This window comes from Cupressus sempervirens, chromosome 5 (genome assembly GCF_028749045.1).
Source record: "Cupressus sempervirens isolate cs-2001-9-10 chromosome 5, ASM2874904v1, whole genome shotgun sequence".
NCBI lineage: Eukaryota > Viridiplantae > Streptophyta > Pinopsida > Cupressales > Cupressaceae > Cupressus > Cupressus sempervirens.
The window spans coordinates 281,861,346-281,874,649 of NC_143122.1; the positions used below are offsets into that span (position 1 = coordinate 281,861,346).

Sequence of the window (13,304 nt, forward strand, 5' to 3'; positions counted from 1 at the left end):
ATGAAAAGACCAAGAAAGGCGCATCTATCTTCCAACAATCTTATGAAATAATAATTGTTAGTTTAATAAAAATAATTAATAACCTCTCACTTTTCTATCTTACTCCCCATTATGGAATAGGTTCAAGAAGGGATCATCACAAAGGGTTTTTGTGATCACGCTCTCAATACAACTTACCCCTCCCTAAATTTTGCAAAACCTTGAACCAGAAATTATCACAAAACATCCACCCTAATGTTGGAAACAGAGTTGTCCCTCCCTATAGGCAGAATACACACCGAGAACAACTCCCACAATTTTGAGGAAAAATCAGCAAAGCCTTCAAACTTTTGCAAATGAGTAGGATGCCCCAAAACAGATTGCAAGATAACAATATTTGCCAAGAACCGAAACAAATGAGCATTACAACTCAAAATAGATTACAACAAGCCTTCAATGTTTGTGGAAAAAACTGACAAAACCCTGAAACTGAGGTATACAAAGGAATCTTTTAAATCCTAAAATTAAAATCCTTGACAGAAAATCCCAGGCGAATGTCACAAATTACAGAAACCAGAAACATTTTTTAGAAGAAAAATTGACCAAAACCAAAAAATAGCTGGAATAAAATAGATACGAATTAACATACAAAACATCATTTTCAGGGAAAAATTGGTAAAACCTTGCCAAACACTAGAGAGCCCTCCCGAATTGCAAAATCTTAACCAATTTATAGAATGAGCAAACTCTCAATGTTTTAGGAAAAAATTATAAACCCTCCCACATAATTGATTTAAGGAGAAAAAATGATTTAAAAACCCAAAAAATTTAATGGGAGAAAAATTGCAAACCTCAAAAAACCCACAACGTGAAATCCAATTTTCACATTTAGGGTTTTAAGTCAGAAAAAAAATGTTGCAAAACCTCAAATAATGTTTATGGAAAAAATCATTAAAACCCACAAAACATTATTTTGGAATAGATATTAAAACCTACTGAATTTTTTTGGAAGTAAAAAATTTGAAAAACCCACCAAAAAGCTTTTACGAAAAGATTGATTAAAACTCAACATACGTGATTTTTGACAAAAAATTATTAAGATCCTCCCATAAGGGAGTCATACCCAAACTAGCTCCCACTCTAATGCCATGAAACTTTAAAAAACTGAATTGAATAATTGTATTAATAATGCACAGATAAATAGAGTTTTACAAATGCTAAAAATAGTGTGAACCAAAAAGCAAGGTTGTCTAAATACAGACACCATCTAAAAATAAACCAAATTAAGAAAACCAAAAATAAGCCTACATGACCATTAACTAAGGTTCTAAACATACAAGCTAAATATATCAAAAACCTAAGATCCTAAAAATATTCTAATAGAATTGAATGCAAAGAAACACAAAGATTACTCCAAACGAGGAAAAGTTACTCAAACTACTCTTCTCTTGTGCAATGGGTCAACTAAATTCTCACAAAGACATAACTTTCACCAAATCTGGCAACAAAGCTTCAATAGATGGACATAATAACCCAACAAAAATAGCCTTGGACACAATAACCCTGCCATGATATAACCCAAGGGCAAAATAACCTAGGGTCTTAATAACCCATGGTCAAATAACCTATGGACAGAATAACCCGTAATTGTTTTAGATCAAGCTAGTAAACTAGAAATGACAAAATAAATTAGAATATTCAAATTCAGATCATGTAGAAGGAATTTTCCAAAATAGTGCTAAGCATTTTTTAACAGTAGTACATTATTCATGGCTTGAAAAATGATGCAATATTTCCACTCATTTATATACTTATGACCAACAAAACAATAACCACCTATGCAAGTTCATGTAGAATTAAAATAACTTCAACATAATCTAAACCCAAAAAGTTTACATATTGATGTTCAATTAGGTTCCAAGAGAGCTATTCCTAAAAACTTTCCAAATGTAACTGCTTTGAGGATGTTTTTTCCACTTCTCTCAATGCTTGTGGAGGAAAGTTCAAGAAGACCTATAAACACGATACAGTGTTGCTGAAGTATTTGTATTTGAGATCAAGAAAGTTGTTGCATTAGCGTTTGGCTTCAGATTTACGTAATTGATGCATTTGAAACACTTCTACAATCTCCTTATTATACAAAACATGAGGAGACTCTACAACTCATTATTGATTATTTTGAGGACACATGATTGGTAGACTAACAAGAAGAGGCAACTCATGATCACCCAAGTTTCCAATTACAATGTGCAATTTCTATTCAGCCATTCAAGAAGATCTTCCAAAGACCAATAATACTATTGAGGGATAGTACAAAGGACTTAGTGAATTGCTTCAAGTACACACAACTCAGTTTCTAAATCATTAAAACATTAAAAGAAGAGCAGGGATTCCAAGAGAATAAAATAGAGAAATATGTGGTTGGATACATTGGGTAACCAAGTAAGAAAAAAATTCGTGAACTCAAAGAAAGATTAAAGAGACTGGTTGATGGTACTGAAAACCATAACATTTTAGATTCTATAAAATGGGAATTGCTCATAATTTGATACTTTAATTAAAAATTTGAATAGTGAAGTTATTTTAGCAAAATATATGTAATTTCTAAATTTTCTTTTCCTTTCTCTATAGCTTACAGATATATTATGTCAATGGGTTATTTTGGCTTGGGTTATTATGACCCTGGATTATTTTGTCCTTCGGTTATGTGTTCAGGTTATTTTGGCCAAGTTGTCATGTCCTACAACCCAAAGCTTCACCGTTTGCAATCTGGAATCAAAAAGGCATAAGAAACAAGGATTGCATGACACGCAACTGAAAATGGTTTACAAGTTAATCTTCATTCATAAACAATGAAACAGATTTTACAACGAAAAATATGTCAACACATTCATCAATAACATCGAATTCAAATGTCAAAAATTGCATTCCATTCACGTAGATAAAAATTCACAAAGAAAGGAGACAAGAGCCTACAACACAATGGTAAATTGTGGGTCTCTCATGTGGGAGGCCTTGGGTTCAAATCTACTCGAGCTTAACACGATAGTAATTAATTACAATGAATGATAAAAATTAATCTAGGCTTGGCCCATTACTTATCCAAAAATCACAAAGAAAGTTGTGTAATCAAAGAGTGTAAGAATCTGCAGATGTCTTAACAAAAACTTCCAATACTAGAAGCCCTCAATAAAACTTCCAACTTCAAAAATCCAAGCCTAGTTTTATGGCACTTATTTATTACATTACATAGAGGAAAATGTTGCACAACAACTTCCAACTTTTTCTCCAATCACGACCCTAGTTACAAATATAGATGTGTAGGTATGTAACGAAATATCTTTCAACACTTTAATTAATTCTGAAAAGAATTAAAAGAGTCTCATCATGTGCTTGGTTAAACACAACTTAAACCCAAGCCCTTTGAATGACATAAAGTGCATAATAAGACTTTCCTATACACGATTGACCATCTTATCATAATAAGAAAACATGATACATGAAGATTAATTAGTGGAAAAGAATGTCAAGCCAATACATTGTCCATTGCGCAACAAACAATCAAGATTGCATGCTCCGTATTGTCACTTTATACAGATCAAATAGATGAACCACAACAAATACATATGTTTACTATTGAAACCTTGGTTGTGAAAACCTTAAACATGTGGGCAAACTTTCCTTGCTTAGATTACCGGATGAAAATTTAAGATTGTTCAGTTGTTTGCTATGAAAACAGATTTCCGATGCTTCAGACGGGACAAAACAAAGTCCAGATCTAGAAGTTTTGTCAAGAATACATGTATCAATAAAAGAAAGTGAACTTGGCCAAGAAACCAAAGTATCTAATCCCTTTTTATTTTGGTCAAATGATATGAAATGCTCAATAGACAAACCTTTTCCATACATTTTTTTACAGATTCAGCTTTTTTCCTTTCCAAATAGTTGACATGAAGGGCATGAGGAGTGCACTTTTAGCACCTCTCAAACAATTGCAACTATGAAAGGTGAAAGCAAATCAAATAAAGGAACGATGAAAACAATAAAACAAACAAACAAACACACATACACACTAGTGGAAGATAATGTCCTCCAACAAAGACAACCCTAGATTAAACTCTTTTGATTATAAACTTTGTAACACACTTTCCCCACATCTAGGAGTATTTTGTATCAAATTTTTAAGATAATCTACTAGGCAAAGTGATCCTATGTGGCAGTTCAAATGAGCGAGATCTAGCTTGGGCACCATAAGTTGTGGGATTGCATAAAGATTGAGAAAGAGATAAAAGAGTTGTTTTCACCTTAAGGAAATGAGTGTCATCAACCTCATTGTCATCATTAAAGAACAGGTAATAGATCTAATTAAATTCCTTTATTTATAGCTTCAAAATTTGTTCTTCGTCAACCAATAAATCTAATGCAAGAACATCTGGGATGTAAAAGCAATCTTGCATTACCCAAAAAATTGTCAAGTTTTTCACTAAGGTCTTTCGACAAGGTTACTATTGTTGCTAAGTTTACTATCTTAGTAGGTTGTTCATTTGAGCACAAATTGTTCTAATTGCTTCCCTGGAGGTTCACTTTGGATATTTAAGTTTGCAGGAAAAGTTTAGTTGCAAGATCAACTCTAATTTTTATTACAATAATAGATAATTGTCTATTATTAGTTAATGGTAATCTATTGTAAATATTTAGTTAGCTTTAGTTAGTTGTAGCTTTTTAGCTTTCTTTCAACTAGAATAGAATGTTTCTATTCTTTACGATTGTTTCCTAAGGAAACATCGTTCCAATCTTTTGTATTTATAAACATCTCAGTCTCTGTTAATAATAAGCAAGTATTTTACAATTACTTTTGTAATATGGTATCAGAGCCTATATTTTCAATTTTTTGAAAATTTTATAATTTCTCTAGAATTTATTTGTTCAGATTTTTCAAAATCATTTCTAAGGTTTTTTCTTCAAAACTTGCCTAGGGTTTCTACCCTTGTGAGAAATTTCTCTGTGCTCCTTAGATCCGACTGTAAGTTGTGACTAGGATTTTTGTACATTTGCGTTACTCTCAAGCGCATTATTGTTGCTCACGACACAAATCCTTTCACCTGCAAATCGAGGTTCATTTCACCTACAAATCGCAACACAAATTCATGGAATGCTTGCATTTTTCTCTACAAATCATGTCTGGAAACGCGCGTCTCGAGCAGCTCAGGATTGGGCATTTTTTTGTTGTAACTTGAAACGAACATCTGGAATAATGTCTACAACAACCCTTCTTTTTTGCCCAGATCTGCCACTGTTGGTACTTGAAACAAACGTCTAGAATAACGCAACTCGAGACTGGTTGTTTTCCTACAATTTGTTGCCCAGATCTGCCATTGTTTGGAACTCATTTTGCAACCGACTAGGGTTTTCTTTGAAACCCTAATTTCTAAGCTCCGAAAAAAATTGATTTCAGATCCTTTGTCGGTTTTTCGAGAGCTCAACTAGGTTGTCGTCTGATTTTTCTTGGTGCCTCAATTTTTGAGCTAGCGAATCTAGAAATTGACGACCTATTTCTTCTAGGTTTTTTGAGCTCTCTTTTGAGACACTCTCCAAATTTTTTGAGTCTTTCATTTTCCCTCAAAGAACGTACCTTCACAGATTTTCATGTTTTTCATTGAAAAGTGTGCCATGGCATCTCTAACAAACATTTTACTTGAGCACAACTCAAAATTCAATGGTCGAATTTGTGGCACTTGGAAGAAGTTGATCATCACCATTTTTGAATATCGGAATAACAATCAACTTGTTTTGGGTGTTACAAAGCATCTGACTGCTCCTAGTATTGATCAAGATACAAGGGATCTAAATAATCGAGAGGCGATGATGCTTCTCAAATTATCTGTGGTTGATGATCAACTCTCTCAAATTCCATCTAGCAAGATAGTTGCCAAGACATGGACACATCTCAAAGGTTTTCATGTGACTTCTAACAAAAGCAAAGCTTTCTTTTTGAAGAACACTCTGATTTCTATTATCATGGATGAGCGAACCTTGCTCCAAGCACACCTGAATAGAATTCAACAAATCCATGATCAATTGCTTGTCATCGATTGCAAGATGGAGGATAAGGATATTGTGGTTATCACTCTTTGAAGTTTACCAAAGTCCTATGAGCATTTTATCAAGACTCTCAACATCACGTCTTATGGTGTTGATCTGAAGTTCACTGATCTTTAAACACTTCTGCTTCAACAAGATCGGTGGAAACAACAATTCGGTAGCAATTCCAGCTCCACCTCCACATAGCAAGCGCAAGTTTCAATAGTATCAGCAGAAGTTTTCAGCTCTAGCATCAAATGGCTCCCGGAAGAACATTCAATGCAACTATTGCCACAAGTTTGGTCACATGAAAGTTGAATGTCGGAAATGCTTAGTTGCACAATCTAAGCAATCAAGTTCGCAACCCAAAGCGAACAATGTAGAGCACACTGAGCAGATGGAATCTGCCTTTTACGCCTTCATGGCTAAAAGACCTGCAGATCATGTGAAGTCGTCTATCTGGTACATTAATTCAAGCACCTCTCATCACTTCACTCACCACAAAGACTGGTTCACTGACTGCTAGCCTTATTCAGACTATTATTTTTTGTGGCTTAGAAGAGTACACTATTGTCGACAAAGGCAACATTCAAATTCAATCTCCTAGGAGGAATCTCAATTTCTTCGATGTGTACTACATTCCACGGATGAAACTAAATCTACTCTCAGTCAGTCGGTTACAATGACATTCTCCACACTTGGATGTCACCTTCAGTTCACATCAACGTACCATCACTGATCAAGCAACTCAATCTATTGTTGCAGTGGGCCTAGAGGATCATGGTCTTTTCCGACTTACTAATTCTGGTGATTCTCGAGACTTGGCTATGTCTGCTTGGTAGTCTTCTGTTAGCACACTTTGGCATCAACGATATGAGCACTTAAATGTGGATTATCTCTCACAGTTTGCTCGGGATGAGCTTGTTCTTGGATTTTCAGAGATACAGACTCAACAGCTTGAAGTTTGTGATGCATGTTAGGCTGGAAAGCAACATCATACACCTTTCATAAGTGGTGATTCAAGGTGAGCTTCTCAGGTACTTCAGCTTGTTCATGCCACAATATTTGCAACCCTATGGCCACTCCTATTCGTGGGTCCAAGTATTTTTTGTTGTTTGTTGATGATTTCAATAGAAAAATGTAAGTGTATTTCCTTAACAAGAAATCAAATGCATTTCTTGTATTTCAAAAGTTTAAACCTTCAGTTAAAAAAGAGTCTGGGAATTCTATTATTACTCTTAGATCAAACAATGGGGGAGAATTTTGTTCTAATGATTTCTCTAGCTTCTTGGATACTCATGGCATCAAACGCTAGCTAACCACACCCCACACACCACAATAGAAATGTGTAGTTAAATGTTTGAACAAAACAATCACCGAGATGGCTCGATCCATTCTCGAAAACAAACATGTTCCGAAGAGGTTTTGGGCAAAACCGGTCACCCCTAGTGGCAGTCAAAGGTAAAACTCTAGAAGAGGCTTGATCAAGTCGCAAGCCCAGAATCAATCACTTGAAGGTTTTTGGCTCTCTTGCTTTTGTTTGAATCCTTGACGCGTCACGCACCAAGTTGGATGCCAAGAGTCAGAAACTCATGCTTGTTGGATGCAGTAGTCTTCACAAAGCCTACCACTTGATCTACATTGAGACATCTTGTCTCCTGAACAGTTGTGATGTAGTGTTTGATGAGCTACGAGGACCATTCATGCCTGTTCCTGATCCAACAGACTAGCCTATGAAGGCTCATGATTTAAGAGTTAAGCGTCCATCAGGTCCACCTGATGGGAGGGCTCCAGTAGCTCCTATAGCTCCAATTATACCAGTGATTCCTGTACAAACACCTCCAACTTCTCCTCCAGGATCACCTCAATCTATGGATGCTTCACCCGAGTTTGATCCAGATTGTTTTGATGAGGAACTTGATCACCAAGCATCCCCTAATACTAATGTTGATCGTTCTCCTCTTCAGCCTAAGTGGTAGGCTAAGACGCTGATCTTCATGATGATGAGCTCATTAATGGGAGCACTGCTCGAAAAAAGAGCAAACCTACTGAATATGTTAACTTTTCTCTCATGGCTAACATTCATAGTCTGTCAAAACCTCAAACATATTCTGAGGCTAAAGGAATTCCAGAGTGGGAAAAGGCCATGACATCTGAACACCAGAGCCTGCTGACAAATAACACATTGGTCATTTATGATCTTCCACTAAGTAAGAAACCCATTGGCTGCAAATGGGTTTACAAAATCAAATACCAATCAGATGGTACTTTGGATAAGTACAAAGCTTGTTTAGTTGCAAAGGGCTTTTCTTAGCGTCAAGGCATTAATTATGAGGAAAACATTGCTCCTACTGCAAAGATGAGCACCATCAGATTAGTCCTAGCCATTGCAGCATAGTTTGGTTGGAAGGTCCATCAAATGGACCTCAAGAGTGCTTTCCTGAATGGTGATCTCCATGAAGAGGTCTACATGATGTAGCCCCCTGGTTTCAAGGTTGCTAGTAAAGACCATCAGGTTCTCATATTTGTAAAAGCTCTCTATGGCTTGAAGCAAGCTCTCAGGCGTGGTACATAAAAATTGATAAGTACCTCAATGATCAAGGCTTCAAGAGGAGCTTTTCAGACTCAAATTTGTACATGAAGACTACTGACGAGGACATCATCCTTCTGGTCATTTATGTGGATGATTTGATCATCACTGGCAGTTCGGCATCTTTGATTCAAAAAATCAAATAGAATTTATGCCAGTCTTTTGATATGACTGACCTTGGGTTCATGCATTATTGCCTAGGTGTTGAAGTTTGGCAGCAGTCTTCTAGTATATTCATCTCTCAGTTCAAATATGCCAGGGCTCTATTAGACAAATTATCTATGCAGGATTGCAAGCCTGCATCTACACCCATGGAGAAAGGTCTCCAGTCAGCCACAAAGTTTGATTCTCCTCCCAATTATGATACAACATATAGGCAACTAGTTAGGCAGCCTCATCTACCTCTCTACTATTAGGCCTGACATTAGCTTCGTAGTCAACTACATCTCACGCTTTACAACAACTCCTACGGCAGATCATTGGATGCCAGCAAAGCGTGTGCTTCGTTATGTGAAGGGCACTTCAGATTATGGACTTCTTTATTCTCGAAGTTCTAATCTGAAACTCAGTGGGTTCACAGATTCAAATTGGGCAGGCTTTGTTGACGATAAAAAGTCAACTTCTGGATATGTGTTCAGTTTGGGATCCAGTGTAATCACATGGACCAGTACGAAGCAGCAGGTATTTTCTCTCTCCTCTACAGAGGCCGAATACAGAGGGACTTTTAAGGCAAGATGTTAAGTTGTTTGGCTTCATCGGATGCTTGGGGATATGCAGATGTCACCAGCAGGAGCGACTACTTTGTTTGTTGATTATGAAGGCGTTATCAAGTTAGCTCGAAATCCAATCTTCCATGAACAAACCAAGCATGTGGGTGTTTACTGTCGCTACATACGACAATTGGTTGACTGGATAATAAATTTGCAATATGTTCCTACCACATATCAGACTATAGACATTCTCACCAAGCCTCTTGGTCTTGATAAGTTTGTCAAATTCATAGGACAGTTGGGTGTTGTAGATAGATTAACCATTAAAGAAGGGTATTACGATAATAGATAATCGTCTATTATTAGTTAGTGGTAATCTATTGTAAACATTTAGTTAGCTTTAGTTAGCTATAACTTTTTAGCTTTCTGTCAGCTAGAATAGAATGTTTCTATTCTTTAAGAACGTTTCCTAAGGAAACATCGTTCTATTCTTTTGTATATATAGACCTCTCAGTCTTTGTTATTAACAAGCAACTATTTTACAAATTACTTCCATGATAATTTTGAAGATATTGAATTTTTTGTTTTGGTGGAGTGGTACAAAAAGTTTTGAGCACAGTTTCAAAGGCCTTACAAGTTCTGAAAGGGGGTCAAACTTTTCTTAAGTAGAGCTTCATGGCCCCAAAATTTTAGAGCACTTCGAGAGCTTTCTAAAAAATGGTTATAATCACAGTTTAAAATAACTGTGAAATATTGCAAAAATTGTGGTATATCACAAGCTAACCTTGGAAACGAAATAAATGCACCTTATATCGGTGCTGGTAAATGCAAAAAACTCGCCACAATTTATGGGGTTAAAACCATGCTAAAATCAAAATACTAGCAAAACATTTCGCTGACTGTGTGGTTAACATGAAAAGGTATTAGGTTAAAGTTTTGGGTATTTTAATATAATCTTTTTGTTTCAACTTTTTGCTCTCATTCCAACTGTAACGGCTACGTTTTATTTTACCTTCATTCTTGGATGGTGACAACTACATTCTTGGATGACAACAACTACATTTTGCAACTTTGCTTTGCATTTTGACAAAAATGACCACCTTGCTTCTACATCCTGCAATGTTGAGTCTTTGCATCTACAATCTGCATTTGGTTTTTCATTTGAACAATCGGTTCTCTGCAAGCAACGACTTTCAGTTCTAGTAAGTTTATTCTATAATTTATTTTATAAAAGTTTGCAAATTTCAATATGATTCAATTTAATTAATACATATTTACATTTGTTCAAATTTAAATTATTTTGTTTTGGGAAAAATTAACATTTAAATTTTAAAACTCTGTAATACAATATAGTAATACTAAATTTTTTTAAAAATTTAATTTAAAATAATTAAATTATATTAAATGTAAAGTTATTTAAGACTCTTTAAGTTTTAAAATTTAAATATAATAAATATAAAGTATTTAATGTAAATTTAAAATATAGTAAATTTAAAGTAATTTAATTTAAATTTACTGTATCTTAAATACACAATACTATTTTATTTTCATTTTTAGAAACTGTTAGCTTATAATAACAGTATTTTTTATAGCTTTATAATCATTAATTATTAATTAATATATTTTAATAGATTTATAATATATATTAGTAGTTTTATTATACGAAATAGATTTTAATAGATTAATAATATTATTTCAACAAATCTATAAAATATTAGATTGTTACTCATTATCATTTTTATTTTATTTTTGTTAGGTACTAAAAGTCTACCTATTTCTTCACAAGATGATTGGTGGCAAAGGTAAGGATGGAAACATGGGATCCCAGGGGTAATTAATGGACACATCGAATGTATCCATTGCCATAAGCATATGACTTCAGGCATAAGCCGATTGAAATACCATCTTGTGAAGATTCCATGAAATGATATTACACCGTGTGAAGTATGTTCGGAAGAGGTTACAAGAGAGGCTTTGACAAGCCTACAAAAGTATGCACAAAGTAAGGTAGAAAAAAAAGGATATTCGAAGCCATGGCAGCCCCAATGGGGACTTCTAGTTATACAGGATCAGGAACAGGTAGAGAGGGTCCCTCTATTGGGCCTCGGATATGAGGATCAAGAAGTACAAGTGGGTCTCTAACAGACTTTTGGGTTCCATGTAACACTCTCGGTGGTCAACCCGTCTTGCTAGGCACTGCATGGAACAAAGAGATGCATGAGAAGACAAAGGTGGCAATTACAAGATTTTGGATCCGCAATGCTTTATGTAGTCTGTATTGGGATCAAGTGGTAACTTCCATTTCTTTGTCTGGTAAGAGGTTCAAGCCCCCAACTCCCTATGAGGTGAGTGGGTCGTTGTTAAATGACGAGGTAAGAAATATTCATCAGCTTGTGGAAGAGCAAAGAAAACTTTGGGAACAGAAAGGTTGCACTATTATATCTGATGGGTCGACAGAAGGCAAGAACAGAAAGATTGTGCTATTATATCTAATGGGTGGACAGATGGCAGGAACAAGACGCTCATCAACTTTATAGTTGCTTCAGGGGGGCAGTTGGTATTTCTAAAATCAGTTAATGTCTCTGATCAAGTAAATAATGCAAAAAAATTGTGTAACATGTTGGATGAGTTGGTAATAGAAGTGGGAGTGGCTAATGTCATCTAGATTGTGACTGATAATGCAGCTGCGTATGTGGCAGCCGGTAGACTTCTGCTGGAGAGACATCCCACATTGTTTTGGAGCCTTTGTGTTGCCCATTGTCTTGACTTGCTTCTTGACGATCTAAGGAAACTGAGCTAGGTGGAGAAGGTGGTTGAAGATGGAAGTAATATTGCTAAGTACATCTACATTCATACATGGGTCTTGAGTCTTATGAGAGAGCACACTAGTAAGAATCTTGTATGAGCAGGGGTCACACGCTTTGCTACTAATTTTTTGAACTTGCAAAGCATATCTAAGACATTGCTAGACCTCAAGCGCATGTTTCTTGATAAGAAATGGTTAGAGAGTCTTTATGCCAAGAAGCCTAGAGCAAAGAAGATTGTGAGGATTGTGTTTGATGATAGCTTTGAAAAGTTAATGGAGGAGACCCTCAAAGTGAGTTTTCAAGTCTTTGTTAATGATTTAGTATTTAATTTTGAAATATTTTCATTGGCTGATTTTTGTATGTTTTATTATGTCTAGGAGTCAAAACCATTGGTGAAGGTTCTACGAGTTATGGATGGGGATCATGGGGTTTTATCTAAGGCCATGGATAGAGCAAAAGAGGCCATTCAGCACTTGTATAGGTCAAATGAGACAAAATATAAACCCATATGCAACATCATTGATCATAGGTGAAACCAGCAACTCCACCAACACATTCATGCAACTGCCTACTTCTTGAACCCCAAGTACTATTTTTCCAACACTTTTAAAGCAGATGCAGATGTTCAAATTGGCTTGGACACAAGTATTCGAAGATTGGTTGCTAATACAAACCTCCGAGACCTCATACTTGATGAGTTGCAGAGCTACAAGAGGGAAGAGGAGTCGTCGTTTTCTTCTCCTGATTGTAAACATAGGAGATACACCTTGTAGCCAGGTAAAAAAAACATGTATTTAGTTTTATCATACCATTTATTTCGCTCGTGAAGTTTATTGGAAGTTTTACCACATCATAAATGGTTTTTTCAATCCTTGCAGGTCTGTGGTGGGAAGATTATGGTGCCACAATGCCTAATCTTCAACAGCTTGCCATCCGAATTTTATCGCAGCCTTGTAGTGCTTCTGATTGCGAGAGAAATTGGAGTACTTTTTAAAACATACACACGAAGAAACATAATAGGTTGACTCAAAAGCGATTGAATGACTTTGTTTATGTGAAGTACAACCTTCTCTTGACGAGAAGAAGGTGAAAGGGCACGCTTCATATGAAGTGCTCGACTTGGATGACATTGATCCA

At 35.7% G+C, this 13,304-nt stretch overlaps 1 protein-coding gene across 1 annotated transcript in view; it reads right to left on the reverse strand.

Annotated features, from left to right (window-relative positions):
* LOC149555675 (NAP1-related protein 2-like) overlaps nt 1–13,304 on the reverse strand; it is a 65,649-nt gene that overhangs the window by 34,452 nt on the left and 17,893 nt on the right. The window lies entirely within an intron of this gene.